The 14,764-nt window shown below is 41.4% G+C and overlaps 1 protein-coding gene across 8 annotated transcripts in view; it reads right to left on the reverse strand.

Annotated features, from left to right (window-relative positions):
- Positions 1-14,764, reverse strand: part of RPS6KA5 (ribosomal protein S6 kinase A5) — a 182,455-nt gene that overhangs the window by 166,934 nt on the left and 757 nt on the right. Inside the window, exon 1 of one of the 8 annotated variants that reach the window (XM_040478009.1) lies at positions 14,464-14,578. The exons of the other annotated variants lie outside the window; for them this stretch is intronic. The gene's annotated coding sequence lies outside the window, so the exon portion shown is untranslated. Of the gene's footprint in view, positions 1-14,463; positions 14,579-14,764 lie in introns of those variants that run through there. 8 annotated transcript variants of the gene reach the window in all.

Here is a 14,764-nt window from a genome sequence, read left to right on the forward strand (position 1 = left end):
GGAAAAGCCAATACAAGGATGCATTATCAACTCAATCTAATCTGGAACTGGACCTTTTGAGGAACGTATGGAATGCCCGTCAGAATTTTCTACTCTCGGATCAATACAGAGAAGCATTTATTATCAGCTTCCATCATCCTCCATTAGGTGAGGGTGGCCCCAGTGGGACATTCACTCCGTACATTTCTGGGATACGCACTTGTGCTTGCCGGGCCAGCTCCCACTAGGGTCCCAACCCTTAAAGTCAAAGTCCTGGGGCAGAGAGTAAAAATGTTCAGCACGTATACCTGAAATTTGACACCATCAAACTGTAGTGAGCCGAAGCCCACACAGAACTCTTTGCTACGACTGGACTCTAGAGTGAGGCAGATGGAAAACGGGCTTGGGCACTGCGGGTGTCAGAGACAATACTAATCACATGTGTACGTTTTCAGAATTCAATGAAACACACAAAATGCTTGGCAGATTTCCTAACACACACAAAGCTCAATAGATGATAGGTATTACCATCAGGTTAGACACTGATCTAAGACTGTGGCAGTGGCAATGGGGGAGCAAGAAACAGATAAAGGAGATACTGCAGACTTATAAACTACACAACGGGGAGAGTGAATGGGTAGGCAGGGAGAACGTAAGGTAGAGGAGGAAGTCCAGGATGGTTCTAGCTAGGGTCCTGGAGGGATGGAGAATGACAGTCCCACAAAATACAACATGGAAAGCTGGAGGAAGAAGCATTATTCAACTTGAGAGTGTAAGGTACCTGTGGGCTGCCTGCCCGTTTTCTGTTCAGTAGGCAGTTGGGAATAACTGATCAGAAACTCAATGAAGACAGCCACGCTGAAAATAGACTTGGATAGTAGTTCAGGCCAAGACGATGACTGATTTCCCAGAAACAGTATGCATATTTACAAGAAAAGAGGGCTGACGACGGATTACCAATATTTACGAGACACGCACAGCGATGGAGGCCAGGGAAAAAGAGCCAGGAGGAAGGGCACAGTGTCCCTGGCTGAAGGGAAGACAGTGCCAGCACCTGAGCACCAGGTGCTCTGAAAGAGGTTAAGTAAAACAGACATTTCCACCGGATCAGGAAAACAGGGAAACCTTGGTGACTTCAGAGGGTACCGTCATGCTGGACAGATTGGGACAGAAGCCCTCTGCTGCAGCACATCAAAGAATGAACGGGAGATAACAAAGTAGAAACAGCTGTATGAACTGCTCTTTCGAAAACTGGTGCAACAGAGAACGACAGCAAAGACTCGAGGGCCACAGAAGATTTTTTTTTTTCTTAACAAGACGATTCAAATATGTTCGTGGGAAGGAGAGTTCGAGGATGAGGGAAAAGGGAGGGAGAAAATGGGAGTAAGTTCTCTGAGGAAGTGGAAGATTTCAGAAAGAGGTGTGAGAGCATGATCTGACTCAATCATCTTTATTTAATATGCTTGGCTTTATTTTTAATATGCCAACTAGGAAATATGTATTTAGCATCTAATTTGCTGAGACCAACCTAATAAAGTTATAAAATAACTTTTCTTATGAAATCTTGCTTTTTCTTATTCAACACTACAAAAACATAAGCTTCTTGGATTAATTTTAGTTTCAGTCAAAAGGTGACAATTGTATGCAGTGAGAAACAAATCTTCCTCTGCTGTTTTAGTTCTTTTTTTCTTTGTGTCAGGGGGAACTAAATTATTTATGAAACAACTTATCAGATAAGCTCTGTGTGTCCAGGGCAGTATTGCCAGCACATACATAACTCTGAAATCTAGAATCTTTAACCTCTGTCAGCAGGGTCCAATTAGCCCCGTTCTAGAGAATATATGAGAGCCGGAAAATACGCTAAATACTTAGCACATCAGGTTCCTTTTAACTGCCAGGTGGTAAGCTATTCTGAAGCTGTTTAGATTTGTGGTTGGGCCTCCAACCATGTCTCTGGACAGCGTTCTGCTGGAGGCAGAACAAAGTTATATTTAATATCTGTGTACTTTAAGACAATGCTGCCCACTTTTCTCTTACTGCCAGGGTCACTTACCTTGAAGACTCACTGTACTTTTGGTGTATAAAACAGTCATGTTTACTTATCCAGCTGATTTTGGAATGGCACGATTGGGCCAGCATGAAAATGGAGTCAATAAGAAAACAAAATGCTTATAAAGCAGTAACAAACAGCCTTTTTTCCAATACGCGTACCAAATAAATTTAACTTAGAAGAAGTGAACTAAATATAAAACACTTCAAAAAGAAGAAAAAGAACATTATGCTTACTAAGAATTTTGGCATGATCCAGAGAACATGTTCAGAGAACTGACCTCTGGGAGAGCACAGAAGCATTTCAATGGCTATGCCTGAAAACCTCTTTTCCGTAAGCGGTTCCACAACGTTCTGTAAAGTTTCATCTTATAGCAGGCACATTCTGTGTCAACTTTCTGGGTGTTTTTCTAGATCTAAGAATTTTTAAAAGACCAGAGTAACAATTTTTCTTTTTTAAACGATGAAGTTCTTTTTCTTTTGTTGAATACAGAATTGCCTTTGCTTCACAATTCATAGAGGGAAAAAAAAATACAAGAGCTCAAAACTCCCATATCTTCCTGCCACTAAATCAACAAATGCACCTGTATCTTCTCCCTCTTCCCTTGTATTATCCTAGAAGTGGTGGCATTCTCTTATCAGAGGCCAATCTCTGCTCCCACTTCATGTCCCCTTCCTCTAAGGGACCCTGTTGCTATCAGCTATCTGCTCGCACTTGCGGAGTTTCGATCTCAATCTCTCTCTCTCTCTGTAATGGATTCAGACTCGTGGTATCTAGCATGTTCTAACACCACTCACATTAAAATAACCAAAAATACCCACCTCGAACCCCCGGGTTCTGTCTGGCTAAGTCCCTCTCTCTAATCCCCTCCAGAACAAGTCTCTCAAAGTTGTTTCCCCTTGCATCCATTCCCTCAGCCCATCTGCTCTGGCTTCTCCTGCCAACTCGAGGCCATGGCCACTCTAGATAAGGAGGTGAGTTGAGCAGTCGGATTGGACATGTGCCCATGAAGCACCATTCCACCTGGGCTTCCACAAGGTTCTTTCTTGGCTTTTCTTCTGGCTGTTTCCCCTTGGTGCCCCTTTGTAGCACCTCCTTTTCTACACATCCTCTGAACTGTCGAGTTGTTCAGGGCTTGCTTCTGAGTCCTCTTCCTCTCTCGATTCTACAGTTTCTCCTAATTTGATCCCATCTCCCCCTGGGCCTTCAATGTCACCTAAATGCCACCGATGCTAGGATCACTGCCTGCAGCACAAACATCTTTCCCAAGCTTCAGACCCACACCTTACTAATGAACTAAAGCACGGTGATTTAGATGGGACTTGGGCCAGACTGCCTGGGTTTCAAAACTAGTTCTTCTACTTCCTTCCTGGGTAACCCTGAACAGGTCAGGGAACCTCTCTAAGACTCAGCCTCCCCATCTGGAAAACTGGAATAGTAATAGCACTCACTTCATAAGGTTATGGTGTGGATTAAATGAGTCAATGAAAGCACCTACCTACTAGGTGGCACACAGCAAGCTTTCATTACCCATGATAACTCTTACCATGTATGTTCATTAGAATATGTCAAACATATCTCAAACTTGCTTTGATCCACGTAAAACTGGATCCTATCTTTTCTGCCCACTCCCATATATGATTTACCATCTGTGAGTTCTACGGCAGAGATCTAAGATGAGCCCGTCATGAGGCTCTGCACGATCTCCTGCCCCTTGAATGAATGAATCTGGTAACACCCTTGCAATAAAGGATTTTTGCAGATGTAACTAAGGTCCCAAATCAGTTGGCCTTATGATGAGCAGAGTAACTAGGTAGAACTGACCTAATCACACAGGCCTAGAGATCACAGAAGAAGATCTAAAAGTCAGGGAGTCAAAGACTTTCCGTTGCCTAAAGATGGAGGGCCAAATGAGAAAGAATGCAGATGGCTTCTACCAGCTGACAGAGGCCCCCGGCTCACCGCCAGCGAGGAAGCTGGGACCTCAGGCCAACAACTACAGGAACTAAAATCTGCCAACTACAAGAACGAGCTTGGAAGTGGATTTTTACCCAGAGCCTCCAGACAAGAGTAGTAGGGCTACTACCTTGATTTCAGCCATGCTGGGAGGGAGGACTTTTAACCCACTGAACTATGAGCTAATAAATGGGTGTTATTATGATTCCTATATTTGTGGTAATTTGTTATGCAACAATGGAAAATTAATACACCATCTGAACAAAGAGCACCTTCAAACACACATTTGTTCCAGCCAGAAAACCCTCTATGAATACAACACTAAGTTCTGCTGAGATTCTATCTTCTAAATACATCGCAAAATATTCACAATTCTTAATCTGTTACCTAATCCAAACTGTACGCTCCATCTGAACTTCTGCAACAGCACTTAACTAGTTTCCCTTCATGCAATCTTCCTGCCTATTCTCCTCACAAGAGCGGGAGCCATTTTTTACAGTGCAAAACTAATCTCAGAAAAATCCTTCACGGCCTCATGCTGCACTCAGGATAACACCTGAACACCTCATCATAACCTTCAAATCCCTGCACAAAATGGCTCTGGCCAGCTTTTCAGCCTCATTTCCTGTGACTCACCTGCTTGGATATGATGTCCGAGGCACAGAGGCCTGTCTTCCAGTAACCCTGGTGTGCCAAACCATGTCCCACATTAGGACCATCTGTGTCACTTCCCCCGACTCACCACCCTGTGATGGCCAGGGCCTCGGCTGAATGTCACCACTTCACGGAAGCCTTCTCTCACCCCTAACATGATGCCAGGCCCTCCTGTCAGACTCTCTCACAGAACGCTGTATCTTTTTTTTTTTTAATATTTATTTATTCTGAGAGAGAGAGAGTGAGAGCAGGGAGGGACAGAGAGAGAGGGGGAGAATCCCAAGCAGGCTCTGCACCATCTGCACAGAGCCCAACACAGAGTTCGATCCCACAAACCGCAAGCTCATGACCTGAGCCAAAATCAAGAGTCCAACGCTTAACCAACTAAGCCACCCAGGCACCCCAGGACCCTGTATTTCTTCACAGAGTTATCACAATTGCAATCATATGGCTGGTTGTATGATTGTGTATTTAAGGTCTTTCTCTCAGGTATAGCTCAGTGAGGGCAGGAGCCATACAGTTTGTTCCTTGCTAAAACCCAGCATTTGGTACAGTGCCAGACGCACTGTAGGAATTCAACAGTCCTTAATGAATGAATAAAACTGTGGCTGTTTTGCCCAACTTATACATGGCAAAATTAGGTGATGAGTTTGATTTGTGTGTGTACCATAGATTTGCCCTAATCCAGCCATAATTATAATGCCTCCTTACGAACAGATGATATAAATACAAAGGACTTATGGGGGCAAGTTCACAGGAAAGTGTCACCGCAATTCTGCTAGGATTCAGCATTCATGCCCTCTTAAGGCAGCATCATATTTAGATCTGAGGTGCAACATTATCCTTATTGCATATTTTGAATAGTTTCTCCCTTAGGAAAAACATATAATTCCACTCCAGTATTGATGTGGTCAGAGGACAGAGTGCTTCAGTTGACTGAATTTTCCAGTTGATGAAGGGATATTCCACTAATGTAGAAAACTGTCTGGTACAAAGACAGCCCTGTGTATGCTCTCCACCCTTCTGCCAACAGAATTCATTTTTAAAAGTATGCCTCTATTTTATTAATTTCTCATTATTTCTCTCATTTTTATCATTTGTATAAAAAAACAAAAGTGCTATTAGTTAATAAAGACCTCACTTTTTTTCTTTTAGGAGAAATATAAAAATAGCATGAACACCATATGACAAAGATTTTATTTAAGAAGCAAAACACTGAAGAGAAAGTCAAGTATCTTCCCATATTGCCAATATTATTTATGCTTTGTTTGTATGTGTTTGAATATAAATGCATTTAATTACATATTCACCTAATCCTTCCTCTGGCCTAGAAAAGATTCAAGGCAAATTACTTGGATGAACTAAAGCATTAAGAACGAAAACAGAAAAAGAAGGCAGATTAGAGACAAAAAATGATACTAGAAAGAGACTTAAAGATGCATGCCAGACCACAATTTTATGTGATACAGGCTTGAGTTGTGAAGCTTTCTAGCACTAACTTGATAAAAGAGGGACCCATTTCACAGCGTTCCTAGGAAAAACAGAACAGCTGGTCAAAAGCAGTTCAGCTAGGGTTGGTACTAACATCAGAAAGGAATGTCTTCTTGGGGATTCCTTAGAGAGGACACCACTCTGCTTCTACTAAGAAAAACACTTGTTACCATTTTCTACTAAAATAGTTGCTTCAATAACTGCCTGCTTCACATTGTTATCATACCCAGTTATCCAGGCTTGGGGCAAAATTATCTCTTGGCTGACCCAATCTTAAGCAAGGTTTAATAGTTTCCTATTATTGCTGTAAAAAGAGAAAGAAAAACAACCCCTAAACTTCATGGTTTATTAACAACCCAAACTTGTCTTCTTAGACTTCTGGAGATCAGAAGTCTGAAACCGGATCTTACAGAGCTAAAATCAAGGTAACAGGAGAGCTGCCCACATTCCTTGGCTCATGGCCCCCTTTCAGCAATGGCATCACTTCAAGCTCTGCTTCCACAGTCACATCCCCTTCTCTGACTCTGACCCTTCTGTCTCCCTCTTATAAGGACCCTGTGATTGCATGAGGCCCACTTGGATAATCTGGGATAATCTCACCTGCAGGGTTTCTTGGCCTTGTAAGGAAACATTCATAGGTTACAGGTTAGGGCATGGACACCTTGGAGGACTTGGGGTGTCTTTATTCAGCCTGCCACACAAGACTCCACCATTTACCTATTTGCACCTACCTAAATTGTGAGGATGATGTCAGAAAACAGCAACGTAAGGCCAAATCTACAAAGTAATGGTAAAGCTTACCAATGGAGAACTTAATCAAAAAGGTTTTTGTTTTTATTTTTATTTAGTTTTGATAGAGAAAGAGCACAAGCAGGAAAGGGGCAAAGAGAGAGGGGAGAGATGATCCGAAGCAGGCTCTACACTGACAGTGGTGAGCCTGATGTGGGACTCGAACTCACAAACTGTGAGATCATGACCTGAGCTGAAGTCAGATGCTCAACCGACTGAGCCACCCAGGCGCTCCAATCAAAAAGTTTTAATTCAAGAATTAACCTCAGAATTCTTTTAAGTAGCAAGTTCACCTTCTATATCCTAAATAGTTTGATATACAAAAATATTATTTACACAATTTTTTGTCAGGAACACACTAGTTATAAAAAGAAGCACACCTACACAAAAACTTGAGTGTGAAATAAAGTAACTGCAATACCAAGTACTGTACTAAAAATTGGGAATTTTACCTCCCTATTCTGTCTGCAGTCACAGGGGAGAATGTCTACTGAATGTTAAAAAAAAAAAAAAAAAAAAAAGTGAGATCATCAGCTCACTCAATACTTTAGGAAGGTATTAAGCCCAGAGAGCTCACTTGATTTTTGGAGGAACAACTATAGCTGAACCCAAAGGGACATTGCTAGGGACAAACATAATGAGGGCAAGATTCTATTTCAGACCCTATTCATCTTCCTTCACAAACCAGAGGAATGTAGGAGTGCTCACACCTTAGAGGTGCATAAAGAGATCTGCAAATCATTATGGGAGCTCAAAGGAAATAACTGTGACAACCCCTCCCTCCCACTGCATTCTGGGACTGACATCTCTCCATGGTGGATTTAATTGTGAAGTTTCAATCAACACATGATGTTATTATGTTAGATTTTTCCCGAGAGGGGTTTTCACCAAGCATCAGCTTCTTTTTCACAGGAAGAATTCAATCCTGCCCACCAAACCACTTATGTCTCCAGGAAGCTGAGGTTTCAAGATTCTTTCTTACTCTGGAGTAGAAGATTAATGTTGGGTCTGATACGACAGGAGACTTGCCACCGGAGAAGGCTTTTCTGCCCAAGATATACTTGAATCCCTCTTGACTTAAGGACTGAGGACCAAGTGAGATTTATCCCAGGAATGCAGGATTGGCTTAACACCTCCGAATTAATTAATGTAATATACCACACAAATAAAACAAAAAACAAACACCACATGATCATCTGCATAGGTGCAGAATAAGCATCTCACAAAATCCAATGCCTTTTCATGATCAAAAAACAAAAAAACAAACAAACAAAAAACCATCCAAATAGACTAGGAAAAGAAGGGAACTTCCTCAACTTCATACAGGGCATCTATGAAAAACCTGTGGCTGACCTAATACATAATGGTGAAAGATGGTAAAAAACTAAATCTTCCCCCCTAAGATCAGGAACAAGACAAGGATGTGTACTCTCACCAATTCTACTGAACATACCATACTAAAGGTTCTAGCCTGGGCAATTAAGCAAATAATAATAATAATAATAATAATAATAATAATAGGCATGTACATTGAAAAGGAAGAAGTAAAACCATCTCTACTTGCAGATGACACGATCTTATAGGTGGAAAATCCTAAGACATCCACTAAAAAACTATTAGAACTAATAAACTAGTTCAATTGCAGGATACAAGAGCAATATACAGAAATAAATTATATCTCTACATACTTACAATGAACAGAAATTGAAATAAGTAAGAAAACAATTCCTTTCACAGTAACGTCAAAAAGAATAAAATATTTAGGAACAAAGTTAACAAAAATATACAAACTTATACTCTGAAAACTACAAAATGTTGTTAAAAGAAATGAAAGGAGATCTAAATAAATGGAAAAACCTTCCATGTTCATGGATCAGAAGACTTACTATGCTAAGATGGAAATACTCCCAAAACTGACTTACAGGCTCAATGTGATCTCTAACAGAATGCCAGTGGGCAACTTTGCAAAATTTGACAGGCTAATCCTAAAATTCATACGGTTCTTCATGGGACCCAGAATAGCTAAAACCATTTGGAAAAAGAAAAACAAGATTGGAGGACTCACACTTCCCAAGATCAAAACTCACTAAAAAGTTACAACAGTCAGCACAATGTGGTACTGGCATAAGGAAAGAGAGTCTAGAAATAAATCCATACATCTAGGGTCAATTGATTTTCCACAAGGGTGGAAAGACAATAAAATGGGAAAGAATAGTCTTTCAACAAATGGATCAAAAACCCAAATACAACAGCTAAGACCGTAAAACTCTTAGAAGAAAATAGGTATAAATCTTCTTGAACGTTGGATTAGTCAATGGTTTCTTAGATACAATACCAAAAGCACAAGAAACAAAAAAGATAAATTGGGCTTCACCAAAATTAAAGGCTTTTGTGCCTAGAAGGATGCCATCAAAAATAAAAACAAAATGACAATCCACTTCATGGGAGAACATATCTGGTAAGAGACTTGTATTAAGAATACATAAAGATTCACATTTCAATAATAAAAAGACAAATTAACCAATTAAAAAATGGGCAAAGGATCTGAAGAGACATTTCTCTCAACATATGCAACTGGCCCACGATCACATGAAAAGATGGTTAACATTATTAACCATTAGGGAAACACAAATCCAAACCACGGTGAGATACCACCTCTTACTAGGATGGCCACAAGAAAATGATAATCACAAGTGTTAACAAGGATGTTAACTGGAGCCCTGTACATTGCTACTGGGACCATAAAGTGGTAAAGCCACTTTGGAAAACACAAAGTTAAACACAGACCTACCATGGGATCCAGTAATTTTACTCTTGGAATGTACACAAAAGAAACAAAAACATAAATCCACACACAAAAAGTTGTACACAAATGTACATAGCACCATTATGCACAATAGCCAAAAGGTGAAAACAACCCAAATGACAGACAACTAATGAACAGATAAACAAAATATGGCATATCTATATAATGGAATGGTATCTGTCAAAAAAATAAAGGGCAGATACGTGCTGTAACATGGATGAATCTTGAAAACACTACACTCAGTGAAAGAAGCCAGCAATAAAAGGCTACGTATTGTAAAAATCTATTACATGAACTGTCCTAGGCAAATGTACAGAGGCAGAAAGTAGAATTAGCAGTTGCCTAGGGTTGGGAATGGGTGGTGAAAATGCGGAGTGGCTGATAAAAATGGGCAAGATGTTTCTTTTCAGGGCGATGGAAATGTTCTAAAATTAGATTGTGATGATGGTTGCAGAACTCTATAAATATACTAAAATTCACTAAATTGTACAATTAAAACAAGTGTATTTTATGGTATGTAAATTATATTTCAAAAACTCTGTTTAATAAATACTGCTGCCTCCACCTTGTTCTTTTTCTCCAATTGCTTGTTCTGGGGAAGCCAGCTGTCATATCATAAGGACATTCAAATAGCAGTATGGAGAGGTCCCCATGGCAAGGAAGTGAGGCATCCTGCCAACATGAGAGAGAGATGCCTTAGAAGAGGACCCTACAGTCCCAGACAAGTCTTCAGGTGACTGCAGTCCTGGTCAACATCTTGACTACAATCTCATGAGAGATCTTGAGTCAGAACCATCAAGCTAAGCAACTCCTAGATCTCTGACTCACTGAAATCATGTTGTTTTAAGCCACTAAGTTTTGGGGTAATTTGTGACACGGCAATAGGTAACTAATATCCCTTCCTTGACCCTCTCTTTAGTGTTGGGCTCTCTCTCTTAATGCAGAACATCTGAAGAAATGTCTTCCCAGCAACCCTTCCTCTTCTAAGAGTTTGGTTTCACCCCCATCCACATGTTCACTACAGTAGCTGTCATGTTAGTCAATCATGATCCCATTCCCTGGCCTTCACTGAATGATCTGAAAGTGGGCATCTGACCAAAGCCAGGTCAATAAGGTCCTTCCCTGAAATTTTTATTCCTGAAATTGTGAAAAAGGCAGTATCTCTCCAATACCGACGGCTGTAAGATGTAAAACTTGGGGTCTGTCAGCAACAATGATCTTTCTTTTTTTTTTTTAATTTTTTTTTATAACGTTTATTTATTTTTGAGACAGAGAGAGACAGAGCATGAACGGGGGAGGGGCAGAGAGAGAGGGAGACACAGAATCGGAAACAGGCTCCAGGCTCTGAGCCATCAGCCCAGAGCCCGACGCGGGGCTCGAACTCACGGACCGCGAGATCGTGACCTGAGCTGAAGTCGGAAGCTTAACCGACTGTACCACCCAGGCGCCCCAACAATGATCTTTCCTGTGTGGGAAAAGGTAGACAGCAATGGATAAGAAGGAAGCCTTCACATAAAAACAAGCAAAGATTTGGGGTGCCTGGATGGCTCAGTCGGTTAAGTGTCCAACCTCAGCTCTGGTCATGGTCTCACAGTTTGTGAGTTTAAGCCCTGCATCTAGCTGTGTGCTGACAACTCAGAGCCTGGAGCCTGTTTCAGATTCTGTGTCTCCCTCTCTCTCTGCCCCCTCCCCCACTCACGCTGGCTCTCTCTCTCTCTCTCTCTCTTTCTCAAAAATATATAAACATTTAAAAAAAGCTTTTTTTTCTAAGAAACAAGCAAATATTCAAGATGGAGGGAGTACAAACAACATATGTCTCTGGCTCAAGGGATTTTTGACGCAACTCTGCCCTTCCAATGGCAAGACCATATCTATCTTGTAACCCCACCATCTAAACCAGCACTCAGGACGTAAGAGGTAATGAAATATTTATTGAATAAATGAGTGAGTAAAGTAATCCAATATCCTTCCAATAATCCCTCCCTCTTTTTTTGTTATTGTTGCTGCTCAACAGAGAGATTTGATTATTTGAAGCCTAAAGGTCCTAACCTTTTCTTTGCTGCTTTTATACTCTGTATATCCCTCTGTTGTTGTGATTATGACAATATATCCTAATTACTGGTCCACATGGTCTCCTCCCCTATTAGAGCGCAAAACATTTGCTTATCATTTTTGGTATCACCAGTGCCATTTAGCCTAGAAAACAGAAAGTGACAAGAAATGCTTAACTGATTCAAGCAATCATTTACTCCATTCTTCAGTGTTTATAATTAATGCCATCAATTTATCAACCACTTAACATTTACAAGATACTGGGAAATACAATCAACTATTGGTTGTTGCTTGGTCCTGGATTCTCATCTACTCAACGAATTCATTCAACAAATATTTGAATCCATACCATACACCAGGGGCTGAAAATGGACAAACGACACGGTGTCTGCCCTCAAGAACCCTACAGTCTAGCACAGACAAGTAAATCCATTATTACAGCGCTGTGTGTTAAATGTTACTGAAGTGATACACGCAGGCTGCTAAGCAGTAGCAGGGATCATGGGGAGTTTCCACTCTACTTCAGAAGGCAAAATATACCCAGAAAAAGAGGAGAGCCAGCAATGTGACATAGGCTAAGCACCAAATAAGTGATTTATTTTCTTGGTTACATGGGACTAATTTGCACACTTTAAGAAAAGATACTATGATTAAATGATTTTCAGATTTACACGCAACCAACATCTTCGGAGTGTCTCACATGTGCCAAGCAAACTGCTTAGCACTTTTTCAGCAGGGTCTCATTCAATTCTCCCATTTCGTAGATGAGAGAAGTGAGTTCGAAAGAGTTGAAGTGACTTGCCCAAGCAAGTAAGCGGCAGAGATAGGATTCAGAATTAAGTCTTCCGATCCCATGTCTACGTATACCAGGCCACTCAATCTACACAACTGGAACACCTCCCATGTCTACACAAGTGGAACGCTTTCCATGTGACTGTCATTGCCTTTTCATTCATTCTACAGCATACAACATGGTGTTGGACACAAATGGACAGTCACCAGCTGCTGACTTGATACGGCTATAATGCTTGTCCACGTTGTGAGAAGCAAAGGACCACATCAGATCAAATTACTTTGATGCCTATTATAGCATCATGTGCTGACAAGGATGCAGTTGGCTATAGATGAGCAAATCTTCAAAGTTATATTTTAACACTATTTTTGACCACTATATCCGGTCAGTTGTTCCAGTGTTCAGCAGTAAATCAAAATGACTGTTCATTTCCTTTGACAGTTAACAGTACTAATGAATTCAGGATAATCTCACCATCTAGCAGAACAATTTCTAAAATGCAAACTTGAAGGTGATGATTCACGGGGTTAGCAGAGAAGGAGAAGTAAAGCAGCACTCACTGTTTTCTATAAAACTAGCATTGTTTCCAAAACCCAGAAACTGAGCAGTTGGTCTACTGCTAATAACAAATAGGTTGCTCTCTGGTCACTTAGCAAAAAGCTGCTTGTTGCACCATGGCCAACAGCTGAGGAGTGTATGTAGCTCTTGTGATACAGCACAATTCTACATATATAAATCAGTGAATTGTTACATAAGATTTAAAAAAAAAAAGAAAGAAGGAAAGAAATTCAAAATCTCCACACCAGAAAGCACCTGATACTGAGCCTGCTGGCACAAATCAGATTTTAATACTGAATAAATGTTTACTGAAAAAAAAAAACTGACTTCATGGCTCTTTCAAAACATAAGTTGTCTATTAAATTGAGAGAGAAAAAACAAACCGACCAAACCCACACAGGTTATGTTAGGAATTCAAAAAGATTTGGGGTAACTAGCTCAGGATACATAAGAAATTCACAATGACCAAAAAAAAAAAAAAGTTCAAAAATGTTGAAATAAGTAAACATGCATTTGACATCCCTCTTCAATTAAGTCACCACACTGGCACGCAGTGGAATGCTAACCAGCAATCTCCTTAGAAATAACAAAAACTAAAAGAACAGGTGACAGATGTTAGCTTTACAGTCTGTTCAAAATGGTAACGAGGTGTACCAGGTATGCACCTGATATCTGCTGTATAAGCTCTGTATCTACATCTTTATATGCCAAAGAAACTGAATCATAAACCTTAATAAATGCTCACGAGAACATTTAATAGTAATAACGAGCTCGTTAAATGTATTAAAATGTATTGTCCAGAAATGAAAAAGTATCTCTAATACGAGACCGGGCTCCACAAATCTAAACCCAAACTGTCGTGATTAGTCAAAATAACCATTTTCCAAAATGAGCCACTCGGACCCACACAACAAATAAAGTAATCTCACAAGTATGAAGCTTGGGACAACTCAAGTGATCTCAAATGTTAGAACATTACAACGTGAGCGCTTAACCAGGCTGGTTAGTCGCTTCTACTTAGAGCTTTAAATTTACAGAACCTTCTTCGCAAGCGACCTTTGAAAGACTTCAAGGCCAAGTATAGTATTTTATGATAATTGCAAATAAAAGCACTCAGATCCTGAAAGCCCGCGATCCCTATCTACCTCACAAGACACTGGACTCGTGAAACACCCCGGGGAACAGCCACCCTTTACTCTGTACAGGACCCCGGGGCTTAGGGGATGGTTCCACAAACCCCCACCGGGACCACCGTTAGGGAAGGACAGGAGGGGAGGAGAAGCGACTCAGGCTCCCAAACACACCGTCGTTCACCCCACACTCAGGAAGGCGCACCTTTCGCCCCGGACAGGATGCAGTGACAGATCTGTCACCTGTGAGGGAAGGGGGCGCGAAGACATCCTCAGAGATGAGTGCCAACAGGCAGCAGTCCGCCGCTCCGCCGGCCCCAATGCCCCGCGCCCGCCGCTCATTCCCGGGCTCGGGAAAACTTTCGGCCCGCGCCCCCCTCAGGGTCGCCCCCACCTTCAGGGACCCCGGGCTCCCGCCCCGCCCGCGAGGCCCCGCCCCAGGCCCGCCCCCCACGCCCACTGCCCGGCCCCGCGCCCCCGGCCCGTGCGGGCACCCGCGTGCCCTC

The sequence above is a fragment of the Herpailurus yagouaroundi genome, unplaced genomic scaffold (genome assembly GCF_014898765.1).
Source record: "Herpailurus yagouaroundi ecotype Mexico unplaced genomic scaffold, PumYag 141, whole genome shotgun sequence".
NCBI lineage: Eukaryota > Metazoa > Chordata > Mammalia > Carnivora > Felidae > Herpailurus > Herpailurus yagouaroundi.